Source organism: Pantherophis guttatus, chromosome 5 (assembly GCF_059756535.1).
Source record: "Pantherophis guttatus breed Tessera chromosome 5, ASM5975653v1, whole genome shotgun sequence".
NCBI lineage: Eukaryota > Metazoa > Chordata > Lepidosauria > Squamata > Colubridae > Pantherophis > Pantherophis guttatus.
The window spans coordinates 98,115,572-98,138,727 of NC_142067.1; the positions used below are offsets into that span (position 1 = coordinate 98,115,572).

At 37.0% G+C, this 23,156-nt stretch overlaps 1 protein-coding gene across 4 annotated transcripts in view; it reads left to right on the forward strand.

Annotated features, from left to right (window-relative positions):
- NCK2 (NCK adaptor protein 2) overlaps window positions 1-23,156 on the forward strand; it is a 75,146-nt gene that overhangs the window by 15,824 nt on the left and 36,166 nt on the right. The window contains exon 2 of one of the 4 annotated variants that reach the window (XM_034419612.3): window positions 17,295-17,426. The exons of 2 other annotated variants lie outside the window; for them this stretch is intronic. The gene's annotated coding sequence lies outside the window, so the exon portion shown is untranslated. The remainder of the gene's footprint in view (window positions 1-17,294; window positions 17,427-23,156) is intronic. One more of the 4 variants, XM_087895371.1, reaches the window with a different exon arrangement.

Here is a 23,156-nt window from a genome sequence, read left to right on the forward strand (position 1 = left end):
CCGGAAAACCACCAGGAGCCAGTGCAGCTCGCACAGGAGCGGTGTTACATGGGAGCGTCGAGTCGCTCCCGTAATTACCCGCGCGGCCGCATTCTGGAGCAGTTGGAGCCTCTAGATGCTCTTCAAGGGGAGCCCCATGTAGAGAGCGTTACAATAGTCCAGACGGGAAGTGACGAGGGCATGAGTGACTGTGCGTAAGGAGTCCCGGTCCAGAAAGGGACGTAACTGTTAAATCAGGTGAACCTGATAAAAAGCCCCCCTGGCCACAGCCGTCAGGTGGTCTTCTAAGGACAGCTGCGAGTCCAGGAGGACACCCAAGTTGTGAGCCCTCTCTGAGGGGTCAAGGTCTCACCCCCAATAGTCAGTGATGGAGTCAACTGACTATATTGGGATGTCGGAAACCACAGCCACTCGGTCTTGGATGGGTTGAGTCTGAGCTTGTTCCTCCCCATCCAGATCCGTACGGCTTCCAGGCACCGGGTCATCATTTCAAGGGCATCATTGGGGTGGCCCGGGATGGAAATGTACAGCTGAGTATCATCAGCGTACTGATGGAAATCCACCCCGAAGCCATGGATGATCTTGCCCAGCGGCTTCACATAAATGTTGAACAGGAGGGGCGAGAGGACCAACCCCTGTGGCACCTCACAAACTAGGCGCCTTGGGGTCGACCTCTGCCCCACTGCAGAGGTCAACCCCTTTGGAATAAAAACCTAAATATATTTTCTATTTAAGTTACATTAATAATTTAGTTTATTTAGCATGATATGGAGCTTAGTTATGTAGCATGAGACTGTATATTCTGAAATATTTATATTTTTGGTAAACTCATTCAATGAATCCAAGCTCTGCAAGCTGAGATAACATGCATTGCATTGATGCATTCTCACAGTTTCACAGTAACCATGAGATAAATCATAAAACAATCCACTCACCTGTTGCCCGCCACATCCCTCTCCTTGTGTCACTGCCACATCACCAGCCGTGCCATTAAAGTGAATGGGCCTGTTGGTGAGTCAACAGCGGGTCAGAGGAGGAGCCACTGCGGGACAGAGATGACAATTGCTCTTTAAAAATTATGATTTAAATTGGGATTTAAATCGACTTGATTTAAATCAAATCCACCCTGACTCCATGCACTTTACACTCAGATTTTTATGTGTTTTCTTTGGATTTATATTTATTTTTGATGTAGAAAGAAAATAGGGTTAATTATTTTGGTTTGCTTCTTATCATATAGATTTCTAAAATGTATTCTATTGACATTGTTCATTAGTGTGTGAAATGGTCAATATATACAGCGGTTATTTTGTGAAATGGTACATTTTCATGTAGTTAATAGTAATGGATTTATTATACCTGTGCTTTGGTTGAAATGTGATTATGATTTTTCTTGATGAATATGAAAGCAAAGAAAAGAAATTCTAAGAAATAGTCAGCCAAAATCAACAGATGGTAATAACTACTGTTTTCTACCACAAGGACACTTAAAGTATAATGAATAATCAGAATTGTTTAAGACTAATTATAAAACCAGTTCTTATTTGCAAGTATAGTATAATTTATATTAAAAGCTAAACAGGTTACAAGATTCTCAATCTTGGCAACTTTAAAATATGTGGACTTCAATTCCCAGAATTCCCCAGGTAGCATACCTGACTGAGGAATTCTAGGAGTTGAAGTCCACACACTCAAGCTGTCAAGGTTGAGAAATACTAGCATTCGTGGGGAAGAAAATCAAATTTAGTTTATTCTATTAAAAAACAATTTTTAAAGGATAAAATCTTATTGCACTTTTGTAAACATGTAATTCTACTCCCCTGGTATGCTTAATATATGTAACTTCAGCATTAATCAAAATGAACTTTTGACTTTGTTCTTGTAGAACTAGATTGCATATTAATAATTCTTAGATCTAGTCATTCTGCATATAAAGTAGTGCTTAAAATTGTCCTAGGGAATTACATTTTCTTTGGAATTAACATTTATGTTAATACTGTAAACAAAACCCAATAATTTTTAGCAAAAACACTGATTTGTAGGGTACATATATCCATCATATTATATGAATTGAAATAGATGTAACAAGCAGCAATTAAACAATCATTTTACTTTAGTTTTCTTTATACCATTTACTAGAAAGCTGTTTGAAATAATTCACTGTTCCTGTTCTATAAAAGGGAATATATCAGTTCTGTTTTTAACAGCGTATGTCACAATTGTAGTAGTACACCTAAAGTATTTTATGCATTTATACATTCTGAAACAATTGTTTCAGCCCTAAGATTATGTAAAATACTAAAAATTATGTCTAAGAACCAACTTAATAATTAAAATGAAGTTTAAAAAAATCATTTCCGGCCTTATATGAAAGTTCTTTGCTGATCAACATGAGATGCACATTTGAATGTGAGCCTGAAAAGATTGCATATAGTTAGTCCTCATGAACCACATGTTCAGTGAATTTTTGAAGTGTTGATAGTGCTGAATGAGGAGGACTTAATGACCATTCCTCATAGTTGAACTATCTCACCATCCCTGGTCACATAAGCACCATTTGCAACTTTTACTGCCAGCTTCCAAGAAGCAAAGCCAAATGGGGAAACTGGCAGGAGGACTATTAATATGCAACCTAGTTCCCCAAGAACAAAGTCAAAAGTTCATTTTGATTAATGAAGAAAAAGTTATATATACTGTATTATGTATATCAGGAGAGTAGAATTACATCCGTTTACAGAAGTGCAATAAGATTTTATCATGTGACTTCTGGAGTTTGCGCCTGCACAGGATTCACCTAACAGTAAATGGAACTGCCACAACTGCCATTGTAAGTCAGCATCCACACGTGGTATTGTGCTTTAAAACCATGTTGCTTAGCAACAGTCCCAATTATCATTGTTCAGCAAAGACTATCTGTAGTCGATCTCTTTATAATCCTGATTCCTTTTATTTAGATACTGTCAAATGTAACTAGTTTCTCTTAAAACAATCTTTGGTAAAAAGGATTTCCACTTGGAAATCTTTTAGCCTAATCCTAATCATATGTAATTTGATTGCCACTTAACTGATTTTTTTTATGTAGAAAAAAAAATGTATTCCTTTATCAAGGAATTCTTATCTGCCTTGCAAATTAGAAGTTCAAATAAAAATTTCTTAGCCGGTTGTATATCGGGCATAGAGATTTCTCCACTTGGTAAAGTTTTATTTCTGTATTTTATTTATGAAAACACTTTGCATAGATATAATTTAAAGAATATGTGATTGCATAAAATAATCCAAACTATAATAAAACAGTAACAGATAATACAACAGATGAAATGTATGTCTTAGTATGTTAGCTTTTTAACATTTTAAACCGTGTTATTGTGTTTATTATTTTATATAGAGATTACCAAGTAAAGCTGGCTTTGGATAATTTACATACTACTATTTCCATGTGAGAAATGGCAATAGCACTTAGACTTATATACTGCTTCACCGGGCTTTACAGCTCTAAGCAGGGGTGAAATCTAAAAATTTTGCTACCGGTTCTGTGGGCATGGCTTAATTAGTGGCGGGGCTTGGTGGTAAGGTGACTGGGAGGGCATGGCTTGTTGGTCAGGTGGGCATGGCAAAGTCAATGTCACTTCTTTGCCCTTTTTTAACCTACAAAACACAACACAACACAACTGGCTCACCCACAATATAAAAGCAGTTGTGCTAGACCCAAAATGGCCCCTGCAACAAGCAAGGACCTCACACAGCCACAAAAAGCCCAAAAAAACAACTTTCACACTTTACACACACAAAATTCCACATACAGCTTTGTGAGATTTTGTGTGTTTGTGTAGTTAGAATGAAACACTACAGAAGCACACTAAATCTCAGAAAGCTGCACAAATATTATTTTATTTTATTTTATTTTTATTTTTATATAAAAGCAGCTAAATTTAAAACTTCCTAAACTTTAAATGGCTAGGTCTAAAAAAAGAACAACTAAAAAAAACCCAATAAACTATTTTTTTTAAAGTTCCCAAAGGGGAAAAAAACTTACCCAATAGAACAGGGGTCTCCAACCTTGGCAACTTTAAGACTTGTAGACTTCAACTCCCAGAATTCCTCAGCCAGCTTTGCTTTGCTGGCTGAGGAATTCTGGGAGTTGAAGTCCACAACTCCCTGCCTGCTTGATTGCAGGCAGGGAGATTCAGTTGCTTGATGATGCAATGGATTGCAGGGATTACAGCAAGGCGTTGCGACCAGCAGCTAAGGTAAGCAAGCTGAGGGGGGGAGGGGGAGGGATTTTTGCTACCGATTAGCAGGCAACTCAACTGGGATTGTCAGAGCTTGGCTCGTCAGAGCCATTTAAAAGAAAAAAAAGGCTCTGATGATCGCGCGGCTCAGCTGTGCATGGGCGGAGGCAGGGATTTTAGCTACCGGTTCTCCGAACTGCCCGCCACCATCGCAACCTACTCACCCGAACTGGTCCGAATCGGGAACATTTCACCCCTGCCTCTAAGTGGTTTTCAGAGTCAGCATATTGCCCCCCAAAATCTGGGTTCTTATTTTACCCACCTCAGAAGGATGGAAGGCTGAGTCAGTTTTGAGCCTGGTGAGATTCGAACTGCCAAATTGCACACAGACAGCAGTCAGCATAAGTATCTTGCGCTACTGCACTCTAATCACTGCACCACCATAATATGTATTGTGTTTCCCCGAAAATAAGTGTTTTCTTATATTAGTTTTTGCTCCAAAAGACGCATTAGAACTTATTTTCCGGTTGGGCCTTATTTTCGGGGAAATACAGTACTACTACCATGTATTTTCATCCAGGCACTCAAGAAGCCTTATAAATTGTGCTCTTTTCCTATGTTTCATCAAGATAACAACCCTATGACATAGATAGATTAGACTGATAGATAGATAGTTAACTTAATGTATTCATACAGAGCAGTTTAAATGCCGTATTATTAATCTTATAAAATGTGCAATAGACAAAATTCTTTGACTATTGGAGCTAATTTTTCTCATGTTTTCAAAAAGTTAGAACGCTTTATGGGCTCCCTTCAATATTACACATATTGCTCCCAAATGTAAGGAAATGAAGGTTATTGTGCCTGTACCATTTGAGAATAACCCAATTTACCTTTAATATGTAATGGTAACTATTCTTTATTGTCTTTTGTTTCATTCCCCTTTTCTCTCTACTTCCTTCTTCCTAAAATATAAAAATAATCTATTTTCAGAAAACTGTTTGACATTGTATCATTGACTAGTGATGGATCAGGTTTTCTTTCAACTTTGGAATATTCCTTTTTATATTTAAAATTCATTTCTTTGCCTTTCTTAAACAAACTATTTTTTAATGTAGTGTTGTTGGTAGAAAAGACTACTTCATGATTATATTACCTGCATTATGTTTATGGCATTTAACAGTTCTGTGTACTCCATCTGGCAAATTTCTTTTATGAGCAAGCATAACAAATGTCAAAACATGATATTTAATAAGCTGTCTAGGAAGGGAGATAAACATGGCTGTACTGTAAACGATAACATCTGCCCAACCTTGCCTTGGAAGCTATTCAGGATCAACTGGTTAATACTTAGATGAAAATGTCAATAATATACCTGGCTGTAGTCAAGACTGAGAAGTAAAAAAAATATGCGATGAAATTCTAGGACCATTTAGAAAAATCAGGAAGGAAGCAGTTCAGTTATATTCAGAATTTTTGATTTCTGTTCCAAAAACAAATGAATGTTAACCATTTTTATTTGAGTTAAGGCCATACTATCCTTTCAGGTTTTTTGGTAGGTAGACTTCAACTTTCTGTCAGGTTATTAGGTGAATCACATGGTTGTTAAGTGAATTTGGCTTCCCCAATTGATATTGCTTGTCAGAAACTAGCCAGGAAAGTTGTAAATCATGATTACGTGACTGCAGGACATTGCAACTGGTTGTAAATGTAAGCCGGTTGGCAAACACCTTAATTAGAATCACGTGGCCACAGGGGTAGTGCAATTATTGTAACTTGGACGGGGGAGAAAAGCAACAGATCAGGCACAGGACAACACGTCCTGATTGTAATGGTAACTATGTGACTAAGGGAAACAAGAAAAATGTAAATGTGCACATTTGTTATAAAGTTATTTTTACTTCATAACTTTGAATGCTCACCGAATGGGACAGTGGTCTACCTATAATTTTATTTTGACATGCACTTAATAATTAATTGGGATTAGCAGCAATTTTAATCTCTTTACCATAGATTTTACATAATTTCTCTCAGCAATAAATTGTATATTGCTTGTGATAGGCTGCTCCTTACATTATTCATGTATGCATTGATCCTGATTAAATTTATTGCTACCACTGCCCATTGCTTTCAGTTTGAAATGAGGTTAGCTACTGGTAGCTGTTATGAAACTCTCTAAGTTTGTCACTGAAAATATCAGTTCCATATTGTCATATTCTTTTTTCATAATAACTATCACATTCTTTTATTTAACTTATTTATTAAACAAATTTATGTAGCTACCCAGCTCATACACGGATGACTCCAGGCAGCTAACACTGAAAATCCACAGCATAAAAGCCATACAACTGTAAGCCTCCCATACCTCTCATAATACCCTGTATTAATAGGATACATGGTTTGAGAGTTTGCTATGGATACCGAATTACATTTTATATTGCTTCTTTACACCTCTCCTATTCTGCAGAGATTGAATAAAGTGAGCTTTAAATGGATAATCGTGCTGAAAAACAGATGTTGGATTGAAGGGAAAGTATAGGATTTGTGATATTTTCTACGGTTACAGATTATTATCTACATTTATTGCTGTGTTATAAATAAAGATACTGAGTGAATGAAATAAGCCAGTGGCCACCCCTTTCTTTTGTCAGCAGTCCATGCCTTGATGTTTTGAATTTTTCCTCCTGAACAAATGCAACAGAAACTTATTATTTTGGTTGTGAGTGCACATTTTTTTTCTTAGCTTTGTTTATAAAAATTGGTGGTGGGATGTGACCTTTTATGGGAAAGGGTCAATTAACCAATTTTGTTATATACACGATGTACAATGACAATAAAGGCTATACTATGAAAGGAATTAAAGCACAAGGAACATCTTGGTATTTAATGTGAAAGAAAATAAGGATGCGATGTTATATTTTTCATATTCTCAAAAATAACATCAAGAAGAATAAAGAAAAAGAAAAATTAATCTGATATTTAGTAGAATATACCAAGATAATTTTTTTTTTCTTGAGAAGTGTTTTTGTATATGTATTACACTGACTATTCTAATTCCCCTGCTCCATGGATGTTTTGAGTGGATGCAAATAAACGAGGAATGATAGGAATTACACTGGATGTTCTAAAAACTCTTAAATCCATTGCATTAATCTTGAATGGATCTGAATTTGATTATACACTGTAGGATCATTAAAATCAGTAGGGCTTTAGTTAGAATAATTTAAGTAATTGATTTCAGTCAGTGAACTCACTAAATATGGATCCTGTCCCATATTCTGCATTCTGTCTTGTAAGTAACTAATAATAGTAAGTTTTGTTTCAATCATTAATTTATATATATATTTTTAATTTTATCTTTTTAAAATGAGAAAGAATTACAAAATAAAATGGTACATATTTCATCTCAAATAGCCAAGATTTGGAACTGCCAGAATATGCAAATCGAGAAAATTGTTTTATGTTGGCTGTGCTATTCATATTATTGCAGAATTGTTTGATTGCCACTTACAGTCCTTTTGGATTGAAGTGGCATAAAAATCTAAAAAGTAAGATTGGTTTGTTTTTGCTGAATGCTATTTAAAAGATATGTTCTATTCCTTTTGCAGGAGATAAGATGACAATTTGTGTTCTGGTGTCATTTAGAACTGCTTATGAAATTAGTCCATACTTTAGTATGATTTCCACGTCTAATCCTGCAGGACTCTCTTTCAGATTTTAAAATAAAAATGACATGATTAGATTTGTGCTCAAATTCTATTCAGAGAGATTTTGATTGATAGATGAGATAGATGCTGCAGTGATTTTTAGTTGAGATATTATTTAGGGATTTATAGTGTTCTGCTATCCCTTTGGTGTCCGTTTCATAAAATAAAAATTTTGCAAAATATAACATTACCTACACGATTGGAATTTGGAAATAGCAATAGCACTTAATAGCACTTATGGAATGACCCATACCGCTTCATAGTGCTTTACAGCCCTCTCTAAGCGGTTTACAGAGTCAGCATATTGCCCCCAATAATCTGGGCCCTCATTTTACCGACCTCGGAAGAATGGAAGGCTGAGTCAACCTTGAATGAAGTGAAAGGGGAAATAGGCTTTTTAATCAATTGGCATGGCATATTACTTTCAAATTTTCACTTGTATTTGCTTAGTTTATTTTTAGGATGAAATAACTGGTAGGATATTGTTGACTCCCTTTGCATAATGGACCATTATGGTGATCATTCTCTTAAGGTGCTAGAGAATGAACCAGTACCTTAATACTGTTCATGTAACACTCATAATTCTCCTGTTTGCTAAACTAACTTCTAAGCCTTTTCACCTCTATCCAAATAAAGATCACTATGAGGGAAATGTACTGTATTTTTCGGAGTATGAAATGCACCTGAGTATAAGACGCAGCTTAGTTTTTGGGGAAGAAAATAGGAAAAAAAAAATCTGCCTACCAGGTATTCATCTGTCTAGCGTCCTTAGTCTGGTCAGCTTCAGCACATTAGTTTGGTGCAGTGGTGAAATCTGAACTGGTTTGCCACCGGTTTGCTGGCCATGCATGTGCGTGTGCATGCGCAGTGTGCGCCAAATGCATGCTGCACGCGTATGCGTGGTACACGCCAAATGCATGCTTCGCACAGAAAAAGGCTTGGGAAGGTAAGTAGAACAGCAAGGGGAGAACAGCTGTGCCGCGCGATTTAGATTCACTAGAAAGCAGGATTTCCTGCAAAATTTATACAAAGCTTATTTTACTCAAATAACACAGTCTTTTTCAACCAAAGGCTGTTAATAAACTGTCTTAACAGCCTACAAGAATTCTAAGATAAGGTAATCACAGTCTTACTAGGGTTGGCAGAAAGGCCAGAAGCAATTTTGCAGAGAATCCAGACGCGAAGGAGAGTGAACTAAAGTTGTTCCCTACAGCTTGCTGCAATCGGCATTCCTCCTTAAATAGGCTAAGGGAGTGGCCAATTAGCCCCAAGCCTTACTCTCGAGGAGACCTCCTCCTGAGGAGCCACTCCTGCCTTTTGGCAGCTCTGCGCGCCCATGCATTGAGAAGAAGCTCCTCCTCTTCGTCCTCTTCACTTAAAGGAGCTTCTGGAGGTTCTGAAGGCCCTGGCTGAATCCCTGCCTCTGGCACCACATCTTCTCCAGCCTCCTTATTGTCCGACTCAAGCGCCAGCTGCACAGGCTGCTGGCGGAGCACCACACCAGCCTCCTCGTGGGAATCAGCTACAATCTGCACAGGCCTATGACGAGCCACAACGCCCGAACTAGTGCAAACCGGTAGCATTTCATCACTGGTTTGGTGGTTTTGAGTGCGCGTGTGCACTTTTTATCCCCTACTTGGGGATAAAAAACAGCTTCTAAAGCACAGCTGATCTTTGGAGAGAGAAGCAATGAGAAAAGCAGGCAAAGCTTGGAAGATCGCTTCACTCGCTAGCGCCTCGTTAGGGCCGAAGAACAGCTTCTAAAGCATAGCTGAGAGGGAGCAGCAATGAGAAGCAGGCAAAGCACAGAGATGCTTTACTCGCTAGCCCCTCGTTAGGTCTGAAAAAAAGCTTTTAAAAAGCTACATTTGAAGTATAAGATGCACCCAAATTTTCAGCCTCTTTTAGGGGGGGGAAAGTGCGTTTTATCAAATCAGTACCTAGGTATTTCTCAACGCAGCCGGGTTTTCTGCAGTTGTTATTTTGAGCCAAAGGGTAAAGTGATTTTTAAGAAGTCTCTCAATTTACATACGTAGGTATACATAATCCTGGGCACCTTTACGTTTGTTTTTTTGCATACTAATTTGTCTATGATCATAATACTAAACTTATCAAGACTGTATCAAGTTTCTAAGATTGTTTCAGAGAATCTCCAGTACCTTAAGAGAACGATCACCATTTTGTTTGTATAATTTTTGTATTCCCTTTTGTTTGGATTAGGCTAAAAGATTTGACATTTGAATACCCAATTGGTGTCATTTTGCTGTGAAATGTTCTTTCATACAGTGAAGGTTTGTATCAGTGTAATGAGATGAAAGGTGACAATGAGCACCTTGCATCCTCCATGCCTTCTTCTTTAATCTGCCTTGAAAGATTTTGAGACTTTTATTAACTTTTATCACACCAAATTACACCATATAATTACGTTTTGGGAATATGGTAATATTTTAGCGTATGTACATATTGAGTACATATTTCCCAAACACCATCAGAATATTAACATGTACTCCTGTTTCTGTATTCCTTCTACAATAATGTATACAATCATAAAGTAGCCTAGTGCATTAATCGATGCCAAGAAGCTATTACAGCTTAATTGTGATGATTACACCGGTACCTGTGTTGATAGTAAAATGACACAGCTAGAAAGGAAAAGCTAGACACATCGGTGCTCCTTATAATTGCTAACAGATTTTCCTTGTGGATATACATATTGGGAAAAATACATATCTTGTGTTCCTTTTATAAAGAGGTAGAGTTTTTTTTATATCAAAGACTATTGTATTAAAAATTTCAAATACCAAGAAAAAAATATATAAAATTCTGCACTCTAACAGAACTTTTAGTATTGTCAAGAAAGTGCTTAGATCTCCAATTATTTGAAAGATTAGAACAAAATAACAGAGTTGGAAGGAACCCTGTAGTTCATCTAGTCCAACCCCCCCGTCCAAGCTGGAGACCCTACACATTTCCGACAGATGGCAGTCCAGACTCCTCTAGAAAGCCTTCAGTGATGTAACTCCCACAACATCTGAAGGCAAGCTGTTCCACCGGCTGATAGTTCTCACTGTCAGAAAATTTATTCTTATTTCTTGGTTGAATCTTTTCTGGATCAGTTTCCATCCATTATTTCTTGTCTGGCCTTCAGGTGCTTTGGAAAATAGGTTGACCCCCTCCTCTCTGTGATAGCCCCTCAAATATTGGAACACTGCTATCATGTCTCCCCCTTGTCCTTCACTAGAGTAGCCATGCCCAATTCCTGTAATCGTTCTTCATATATTTTAGCCTCCAGTCCCCTTATCATCCTTGTTGCTCTTCTCTGCACTCTTTCTAGAGTCTCAACATCTTTTTTCTAGTGAGGTGACCAAAATTGGAGGCAGAATTCCAGGGGTGGTTCTTACTAAGGCTTTATAGAGTGGTATTAGTACCTCACGTGTTCTTGATTGAACCCCTCTGTTAATGCAATTTAAGATTGCATTGGCTTTTTTGGCTGCCACTGCATCAGTGGAAGATTTCTTAATTGAGCAGGTTAAAACCTTTAAGTATGAAGCATAAAATTATATAAAACATAAAAAAGCTTATAGTAAAGTATCTTGGCCTTGTGTTATTATGTTACAGATACTTTTTCTCTTCTACCTGTTAGATTTCTTCTGGCAATACCCATTCTCAGCCTTGGCTTGCATCTTAAAACCAGCCAAATTTAAGCAGAGGATTTGGTGCAAGACATTCAAACTGAAAGAGCCAACATTTTATTTTTATAAAGAGGTGCAGATAATAACCATGAAATCCCCCCATCCCACTACTGACTTGTTAAAAACCTAATTGATTTAATTATAAAGCATAGAGGTGACTAAATTGAGTTCGAAGTCCATCTTGAATGTCAAATGCAGTCAATATCTTAGTATAAGAATGGCGGGATATAATTTTAATTATATATGTAAGATGAAGGATGAAATATTTTGAGTGAAGGTTATCTTAAATTTTGAAGATATTTACTTTTACCACACTGTTAAGTATTCTAATTGATTAATGGACTTCACCAGACAGCCTTAGATATGAAAATATTGATTGTAAATTATTAGATTCATTAGATTTTAATAAACTCTTCACAACATTTGATAAGCCAGTTTGGTCTAGTGGTTAAGGCACCAGGCTCAAACATGAGACTGTGAGTTCAGGTTCCACTTTAGCCATGAATGTCATCTACCGTATGTGTCTTCAGGCCAGTCAGTCTCTCTCAGCTAAAGCTCTCTCTCAGCTCAACCTGCCGCATAGGGTTATTGTGGGGAAAATAGGAAGAGGAAAATATGTTGGATTTGTTTACCAGCTTGAGATACTCGACAAAATAATAAAAGGTGAGGTACAAATTAAATAAATGAATAAATAAAATAGTAATTCATGATAGAGCACTTAATAAAAACACATTGATTTAAAGAAGATTTCTGGAAACACATCAAATATTCTATTTTATTGTGGATTTTTTTCATTGGTAGAATAGATGGAAAAAACTTAGATGGTTTGCTTATTTTTCATATCCACTTATTCAATAACATTAAAATTCAGAATTGTTTGTTCTTAAGGGACATTTTACATTTATATATTTTATTAATATTTATATTTTAGCTTTTTGTTTTTAAGAGGAGAACATTGAGTATAATCCTAAACAAACTTAATTGGAAAACAGTTTTATTGAATTCAATGAGACTTATTTTAGGGACAATGTGCAATATTTTGTTTAAAGTGCATTTTAAAAAATGTTATGAGGAATGCAAATTCCCGGAGTTAAATGTTTGCATATAGCAGTGATGGCTAACCTTTTCTGGACCAAGTGCCCAAAGCATGCATGCACCCAACCCCCCAAAATGCAATGCATGTGCGTCTCCCGCATATGCGTGCACGCCCCACACCCCCATGCATGTGCGTACGGCCCCCCGCACGTGCTGTGCCCCCCATGCACGCATATGCATGTGTCCCCGCATGTGCCCCGCCTCCTGTGCATGCACACATAGGCCCCCCCATGCGCCCTGCCACCCTCGCATGTGCGGCAGAGACCCGACGACTAGCTGGCCAGTGGGAGGCGCTGAACTGGGGCAACGGCTCGCATGCCCACAGAGAGGGCGCTGCGTGCCACAAGTTTGCCATCACAGGCGTATAGTATGTAAATGGATATTAATTTTTGTGTGTGTTTGATGTCTTAGGGCTTCTTGAGGCATAATATTGAATGGGTAATAATATAAAGCGTAAAAAAGCTTGTAGTTCAGTTAAAATATCTTGGTCTTGTTATTATGTTATAGATTTACATTATTTGCATATATATGTGTGGAAGGGAAGTTATTTTTGTTGTAGTTTTTACATAGGTGAATTTTGTGCCTGCGTGGAAGCTTCATGTGAAGTTTTTATAGTTGAGATTTTAAGTGGAAGCTCCTTTTTTCTTATCAGTTCCATTTTGACTACTGTGTCTATAGCTGCATATTTTGTTTGCCCTCTTTCTTACTTTGTCATATTTAAAAATGTAAGTAGTTATAAAATGTAGGTTTTTCTGGCCATTATTTTTTGATGCAATGTTATCTGGCTAATGCTATTTCAAGATTTTCCTAATTCTTCAAAAAAGTAAACACTGTATAAGCAGTTTAATCTGCAAGGTTTCTGGTACTAGCATTCTGTGAAAGAATGTAGCCTATGATCTCCAAGGTCCCCTTTTACAAATGTTCTTTAGATAGCAGCAGTTTATTCTTCATATTCAGGCAACAAACCAATTTTTCCTTCTGTGGAAGAGGCCCTAACATTGACACAATTGTATACTGCAGGTAGTGTTCAGTAAGGCATACGGGAAATGATTTTTAGGACTCAGCATGGAAACTTTGGAAAAGATACTGAGCTCCTGTATCAGTTTTCTCAAAAATGATTCCAACCATTTCCCAAATAATAAGCCCTATTTCTTTATCAGGTGATATCCCATTATATCCCTTCTGTTCCTCTGATATACAAAGATTAGGAATTACTTGTTCTCCAATTCTAGCCTGCTGGAGGCCATGTTTCCTGCCGTAGACAAAAAAGAGAAAGGATCTTTCTAATAACAGTGCAGTGATAGCTAAAAGCAAGTTGATAAGGATAATTACAGTTTCTAATCAGTGCTTCACATCCGATCAGGGTGGATAAAAATCAATGATTTTTTTAAAAAAATCAAAAAAATCAGATTTTTTAAAATTTAAATCGGATTTTATTTAAATCAGATTTTTTTGATTTTTATTGAATTTATTTTAATAAAAAACTTTTGGGGTAAAAATCTATAGTAAGATCGTTTTCTATTTAAGATACATAAATAATTTAGTTTATTCAGCATGAAATGGAGCTTAGTTATGTAGCACAAGGCTGTATATTCTGCAACACTAGGACTATCGGTGAGTCAACGGCGGGTCAAAGGAGTAGCAGAGATGACAGTTGCTCTTTAAAAATTATGATTTAAATCGAGTTGATTTAAATCAAGTCTTTTTACTAGTGATTTAAATCATGATTTAAATCATGATTTAAATCGACTCGATTTAAATCAAATCCACCCTGCATCCGATAATGGATCCGATCAGATTAATGGCATCTTCTTCCAAGGACTGTAGTACATTTGGAAGCATATGTCAAGGTTCCAAGTAATAAATCCATAGCAAGCAAGACTCTAAGGCATGTAGATTCCTCAAAGAATACTTTGATTTGGAATTATCTTATTGGCACATATATGGTGAAAACTGACTCTAAGGTCTCCCATGGTTTTCACCTAATTAGAAGTAAAAGTTTCCCCACTTTCTCAAAACAATCAGTCACACGATCCAATCACAGAACGGGCTGGCAGCCAGTTGGTATCACGCCGCCTTCTTCTGACCAGGTGTGAGAATGTCCTTGGTTCCCAAAAGAAAATACACTGTTTTGGCTATATGTCCCCCTCTATCTCAATTCCCCTCCCTGTCCCTCAGCTCCAGGGTGGCAACACTGAAGCGGTCAAAAATGGCTTCAGTCAGGCCAGCTTCAGGTTGACAAGCATATACATTGGTGGCTGTACCAACATTATTGCTCTTACTGAAAGCTACTGAAGATGGCTGGCTATATTAGCATCTCTATCACCTAGTATCAAAACAATAGAGAACCTATTTAAATTTGACAAATAGGGATAGAAGATAGATACCACAGGCCGCCTAGTCTATATAAGAAAGTTGCTGTCACTTCCCATAAAAAAGTGTCTGAAGCAAAATCCATGTGTATAAATGCAAGAAACACAATTCTGTTAATTGGAATAACTTTCTGGGCATGCAATTAATTCATATAAACAATATTATAAATTGTTGTTATTCTAACATGACCAAAGGAAAGAGAATTTTTCCAACTGCTAAGTGATTTTAGGATTGAAAGTAACTCCTACAAAAATGGTTTACAGTATATACATGTGTATAATGATAAAGGCTTTGGCCACATTTTTGGCATACTTATTCAGCATCCCTTTAATGGGATTAAGCCCATTAAATTTTAAGACCAGATTCAGGAACATGAAATAGAAATTCAAAGTGAAATAAGCAATATTTCTAGATCCTATTGACTGTAAAACGTAAAAGTTGCAACCTTCCAAGAGAATTCATTGTATGTATTTGTTTCTCCTCATGAACAATGAAATAATGAAGTTCTTGGCTTGCAGATTTCTGCCTACTCTGAAAATATGGTTTCTTTTGATCAGATAATCTCTAATGTCCCAAATAATTAGAACTGCTGTGTTTGCATGTAAGAAAACAATCTGCTAGTCTATGATGAGTGGGAAAGTGAAGATAGATAAATATGTTGGTAAAATGGTAGTGATTGTGTATTCATGTTTGAAAGAAGATTAACAAAATTAATGTTATATAAATTTTTTAGTAAAGTATATGTTAGAATTTGCAAAGGGATCATTTTAAATTGGACATAGTGTCAGGGCTGGAAGCCATCTTTTGCACTGGATCTTCAGGTTTGCCACATTTACTGCTGTGGGAAACTGGGAGGAGGGGATTGTATGGAGCAGGGGAGATAGATAGTCATAATAACATTCCTTTCTTGGAGAATCAAGGACATCTTACTCTGCACCTGGGATGGTGTGACTGGGAGCCATCTCCAGTTGGGACAGTGCATTGATTGGGTCATGTGATGGCCATGTGGGTTCAGGAGAAGGGACTTGGACTTTTTTTTGGGTGGGGAGAACCTAGAAACTTTCAGATTCGGGTTTTCCCAGATGTGCCAATATGGCAACTCTAATAAAATGGAACTTTGAGGCATTTTTAGCCTCAGAGCCTTCTTTTGTTGAGTGTATTACTTGGAACCCTGACACATACGCTTATTGAATAGGATTACTATGCTTTGTTTTTTTAAAAAAACTTACTCATAGTCATATTAATCTTGAGCAACTACTGTATATTATATAGCAGCGGTGTCAAACTCAAGGCCCGGGGGCCAGATCTGGCCCGCGGGACCACCCTGGAAACAGTGAAGGACCAGCCTGCGGTGCCTCTGCCAGCGAAAGTGGAGCTTGGGAAGGCCACGGGCAGCCCTCCTGAGTTCCACTTTCGCTGACAAACGGTTGCAGGAAGCCATTACAGCAGAAAACGGAGCCTGTTTTCACTGGCAGAGCGCTCAGGCCACGTCCTGGCCACGCCCACCCCAGCTCTCCAAGGTCAAACACAATCCTGATGCAGCCCTCAATAAAATTGAGTTTGACACCGCTGCTATGTAGCAAATTCTTCTTTGGATAATTCTTTTTAGGGGAAATAACATTCTTAGACTTATTACATGCATTTTTTTACCAAATCAATTGATTTTTTTAACATTTTGGTTTCTATCACTTAGAACCAGGAGTAATTTATTCTATGAATATCATACTTCATTACAATAAATTCACTGTAGTTTAGTTGTCTTGAGAGCTTTTTAAATGTCATATAAAAGGATTTATTCATGTAAAATACCATGACAATAGACCAAATTGAAGGGTTGTTCTTGTTTTGATTTTTTCTAAGATAAATTCATATATTCAGAATCAAGTGTTTTTAAAAGATGCAGATTAAAAGGGGTTAGAAAAAATTGCCATATTTTTCAAGCTCGGGAAGAAATTTACAATATTTTTGAAATAGCATGTGACTGATTTTTTTTTTAAAAAGGTCCACATGCTACAGCATGTGTGAACCATACTTTTTTAACCCTAAGATTAGCTAAGAGGAATTTTGACTGGAATCAAATTATATCACAAGCTTTATTGGTTTTTTTTATTTCCTTATTAGTATGATTAAAGTATGTCCATATCTTGCAGTAAATATTTGCTGTATATGTTGTTTCTAATTCTTTATTTGTTTTTTAGTTGATTTTAGTAAGGAATTTCGTGGCACCACTTTCAAGGAAGCTTTTCTTTGTTGGAGCAAAGAATCACCTTCCCAGCCTGATGAAACTCCCTCTTCAGAGCATAACTGTCTTACATTGAAAATTCATTACAGTGAGTTTAATTTAGAAAACAGTGATATGCTTAGGAAGGTTGGACACAAGATTCTCTTCTGTATAAAGTATGTTGCAATCATTTTTGGAAGGAGATCATTTCAGAAATTGAAATGGCAACTCTGTAAAGAGGCTGTAACTCTGTTTGCTTTTATTTTCTTATCTTAATTCCTTTGGTATACTTTAAACATTAATACTCTCCCAGCAAAGTTTGTCTTTTAAATGTGCACTTCTGATGTGCATCTGTTAGGCTAAATACATATATATATATGGAATCCTAACAGTGGATGTACCTAAATAATTAATGTGTTTAATGATTAATTTTGAAACGGTCATGCTAAATTCTGTCACCACTCATAAGACACATAGTAAAAGCAAATGTCTTTTCTGCTACTGTTTTCAGAAAGTAACATTTCAACAGAAGTTTTCCCACATTAGAAGAGTCTTAGCTGCCTCACTTGTTTCTTCCACTTGTTTTGATGGGGTCTAATTTTTCAAATACAGATGTAAGAGCCTCCGTTTAGTTTGTTGGTCTCCGATGCTGGAGGCATGACATAAATAAGAGTGCTTGTAATTATCTCAGTGATTTCTGTCTCATTGTAGAGAGGGTAACTGATAGACAAGGTCTCTTACAAGAACACAAGAGATGCCCTTTGTTTTCCTTTTCCAAACCATGATGCTTGAGAAGTCAAGAGAATATATCAAGTCATGGATACTTGCATCTCAAGCAAGCTCAGGTCTTGTCTTATCAGAGCACTCTGTTTCTCTGCTGTCCTCACAAATGGGGTACACTTTTGACTGATAAAACAATGCTGCCATTGTCTAACAATGCTGCCAAAGGTCTAACACAATCAGACTTTTAGCAGCCTTAAATTTTTTATGTCAAGCTGTCAAAAATAGTAATCTCTATGGAATTAAAATACCCTGAAACACAATACTGGTCAATCCACAAATAATGGAGTTGGGTATCTGATATCTGTTTGGATATCAGATATTCTTTATGATAAAGTGTAAATGGATTTCTTCAAGATCGTCAGAAGGGATACCCCTTTACCCCAGTGTTCCTTTATGGATGCTTCTGTAGCATGTCCTAGTTTCAGAGGTATTAACATATTGTGGTTGACCCACTGAGTAGAACAGATACAGCAAGATCTTCCTGTACAGAACATATAAAGCATCTGCTTTAGGAAAGCTCTAGTCACATCTGTGTTTCTGAGAACTTGGTTTTTTAGTCAAATCAGTGCCTACAGTTAATCCCAGAGCATCTGGTTGACAGGCAGGAAATCAATAACTTAGCAAAATGTGGCACTTCTGCAGCTTATTCTGAGGATATTAGTCTCAGTAGTATTCACTTATTAATTTGAGCCATGGCCTATAAAGTCACTGTGTACAGAAGTACTGTATTTTTCAGAATATAAGACGCACCTTTCCCCCCCTAAAAGGGGGTGAAAATTTATGTGTGTTTTATGCACCGAATGTAGCCCTGCCCACCCACTGACCCCCACCTTTTGGCCTCTGCCTCCCATCAGTTTACCTCCTTGCAGCAAGAAGAAACAGCTCATTTCAGCTTCAGCACAGCCTAATAAGCACAAGTTGATTGGATCAGCCTCCCAACTCTCAGCTGTTTTGCATGGGCCTCTGCTGTTTGCTGCAAGGAGGTAAATTGCTGGAGCAGATTTTTTTTTTCTTGTGCTAATCAAGCTATGCTGAAAATGAAAATGAAAGTAAAGCAGGCTATTTGCTGTTTGCTGTAAGGAGGCAAAATTGCTGGGAGGCAGAGGCAGATTTCTTTTTCTTGTTTTCCTCACCAAAACAGGTAGCTGAGTCTTATAGCCCGGAGCTTCTTATACTCTGAAAAATATGGTAATTCCTAAAATTGGAATATAGATTTCAAATCCAAGCCATTTAAAAGTACTTAGGAAAGTTTTAATTGAGTACAAGAATAAGGCCTCATATATCTTCCAAAATGGAGGAATATAAAGATCTTGGGGTGTTACATTCTTTTCCTCCATACTTGTTCTGTACCGGATCTCATAATTTCAAGGTGGGTCTAGACCTCATTGTAAACATAGTAGCTTTAGAATATGTCAAGGATCATTGTGTCAGTTTGTTTACTACAGAAAGCAGTAGCTATGCTAAAATTATTGCACTTCTTTACTAGCTTTTGATGTAAGTTAATAGCAGACATGTGGGCTCTAAATACCACTTCAAGATGATTATATTGTAATAGACTGTTTTCAAACTCATAATTTTATTTTTTCTCAAATCCAGAAACATTCCATAGTGCTAAAGGATATAGATTTTTTTTTCAGTACAGGAATTATATAATCAGTACTATCTACAATATTTCAGGTTAATTCACTATTCCTTATTGTGTGGAAAAAGAAAGATTTGAAGAGAATCAATTGGTTGCCCAAAGTTCCAGATTATAATACATTTTATGGCATCCCTGAACTTGTGGGAAATTTACCTCTGTGTGCCAGTTAATCCAAGTTATGTCCACTAGCTGTCAGTACATTTGGGATATCCCCTGTATGCTAATACTAGGAGATTAGAATATGAGAGTCTGCCAGAAACAACTTCTTGTTTTGTTTCTATTTGTTCTTGCCTTTCAGAGCAAGTAGGAGAGAAATTTGTATAATAAAATTATACAAAACTGTAAGTAAAATATGAAATAAATACTCATGCTCTTAATTTGATTACTATCTGAAAAATTTTAGTTTCTAATATCTATCTAAAAGTCATGAGGGAATAGGCCGGTCTGATTTCCTTGAGATTTTATTCCAAACCACTGTGCTGCCATTGAAAAGCAGGAATGCTGCTCCAGAGGGGAGGTGCCATGGCAGAAAAGGGTCTCTTTCTAGGCCCTGCTGAATCTAACTCGGTACTGGATGGGATTCAGAGCATGCCTGTCCTGCTGGCTCTAACAGGATGGATATATAAAACTGAGACGAGCTTGCAAGTAGTAGTGGGTTTCAAATCCCATCGCTACTGATTTGCTTGTGGGCGCGCACGCGCAATGCTTCTGTGCATGTGCAGAAGCATCCGGATGGGTGAGAAGAGCCTCCCACTGCCACCGCTACCGGTTCACACAATCCGGGGGGAACTGGTAACAACCCACCACTGATATCAAGCCATGAAGGGGTTTTATACACACATTTTTTTATACACACTGGCAACCGATGCATCTTGTGGCGCAGAACTACATGGACTAAATGAAAAGTACCCACAGTTTTCCTTATCACTGCCTTTTGTACCAGCTGAATCTTCTGATTGGTCTTTAAGGGCAGCCCCATATAGAATGCACTGTAGTAATCCAATTTGGAGGTGACCAAGACATGAATGATCCACAGCCTTTCTGCTTGTGGTCGTTTAGAAACAGGTGCAGTTGATAGCTATGAGAAAGTGATACAAAGGGCCTCCTAGCTGTGGTTGCCATCCGCTCTTTGAAATTGTACATAGGTTCCATCTGGGGTATTACATTCTCATTCAGAACAAAAGATAGAATGTCCCTACAGCAACTTGTAGCCAGATTGAGGATCATTTATTATTTATTTATTAGTTTGATTTATATGCCACCCTTCTCCGGAGGGCGGCTTATAATGCTTTTAAGCAATAGCCTTCATACTTTTGTATATACCTGCTTAGTAGGGCTTTTGCCCCCCCCCCCCAAGCAGTGTTCTATTTTATACAAAATCAGCTTATTGCCCCCACAAACCGGGTCCTCATTTTACCTACCTCGGAAGGATGGAAGGCTGAGTCAACCTTGAGCCTGGTGAGAATTGAACTGGCAGTAATTGCAGGCAGCTAGCAGCTAAATATTACTTTTAACAGTAGTTTAGTCCACTGCACCACCAGCTCCTAATCATTATATTGATTCTTACCTAAAGAAAATTTATAACTATAAACTGGATAACTGGACAATAAGCCAATCTCACAATAAGGGAGGATAGAATGTTGGGTAAGAATGCTTTACCTCCCTTATCAACATGGTACAGCACACACATGTATCCATGCTTAGATTCTTTTCTGTTTTTCTCCAAGTATTTTTCTGGTGCTTTTTCCTAAACATCTCTCTGAACAATGGTAAGATATTGGACTGGGTGCTTAGGTCAGTCATGTCCAACATTCGGCTTGTCTCCTGTTGCCTGTGGCACGCTGATAGCTGTTAATACTAGTAGCTCAGCTTTCAAATATGGCCTTTTTTTAGCTGACATTTCCAGACTGGTTGAGTACCGTGCCATCCCTTTTTATATTCAACAACAGGTTTAGAAGGGCTTTTTTTACCCTTAAAGATCAGGTTAGGTTAGGTTATTTTTATACAGAAGCAAAGTCTTAGCAGATTTTTGTGCTGCTTGCAAAAGGCTTTCCTTACTGCAGCACAATGCAACAATTCATTTTCCTTTTAAAGCATAACTTGTTGACATTAAAACATAAATGTAGATTTTATAATTAGATGTCTCTTCTATACTTTCCCCAAAATTTTAGTTCATCTCGCAAATTTATATCAAGAACCAGTAAACTAAGACTACCACAATGCTACACTGAAAGCTGCCATTTAAAGTACTTGTGTGTGACATTGTGATGTCCATGCAAAGTTCACTTCTTTTGTGTCATGACGCGTATGCCCTCCTGTGGACACCTATCAGTAATTGTTGTAATATACTTTTTCCAGTTATCATAAAAAAAATTAGGCAGTAGGTGATTAGCAATATTTTGGCTAAAAGTGATTTAGGTAAAGCTCAGAAGAAATTTGTTGTACGTCATTCATATAAAATAAAAGGGAGGCTGAGGTCTCAGGTTTTTAAAACTACCAAGGTATAAACGTAATTAAAGTATGCTTACCACAAGATGTATCAATATATTTAAATTAACAGACTTGAAATTGAGACAAATCATCACTTAATTTGTTTGTGCTATATTATTATTATTTTTATTTTATTTTTATTATTTTTATTTTATTATTATTATTATTATTATTATTATTATTATTATTATTATTATTATTATTATTATTATTATTATTATTATTTGAATTTGTATACCGCCCTACTCCTGAAGGACTCAGGGCGGTGAACAGCCGAATAAAATACATATAATATAAATGTTAAAAAACCATTAAAATACAATTAAATAATTGGCCCGGAAAACGAAATTTAAAACACCCCAAATTCATATAGTGCCCTTGAGCCATTCTTGACTCCTAGCAATAGCTTGTAGTTTTCTTGGCAAAAGATTTGGAAGTGGTTTGCCATTGCCTTCTTTCTAGAGCTAAGAGAGGGACTGGCCCAATATCAGTTTGTGCCTAAGTAGGACTCAAACAACTCCTAATTATTGCCAAGGAAAGCACAGAGACTTCTCCAGGCAGTTACCAGGAATCAAGAATGACTTATAGGCACCAAAAAACCCCCAAACCCTAATCTCACAATCATAACAAGGCCAGTAGGTCTGTGTGTGTTTGTGTGTGTTCAAATTTAACTCTGAAAAATAAACATTGGGCAAGTTTTTCAAAAAGAAAACAATCATCTCAGTCATTTGGAACTGCCTTCATTTCTCCTCCAGTACACTCTATTTTTGGAATGTCTGAAAACACAAAATAAACTTGAATGAAAACATAGTGGTGTGTGATTATCAGTAGCTACAAATACTAACTAAAGAAGTGACCTCATTTCTCAAATGGATGAATTTTCAGGTCTGCTGACTTGATCTGAAAATCACGATACTTATGAAT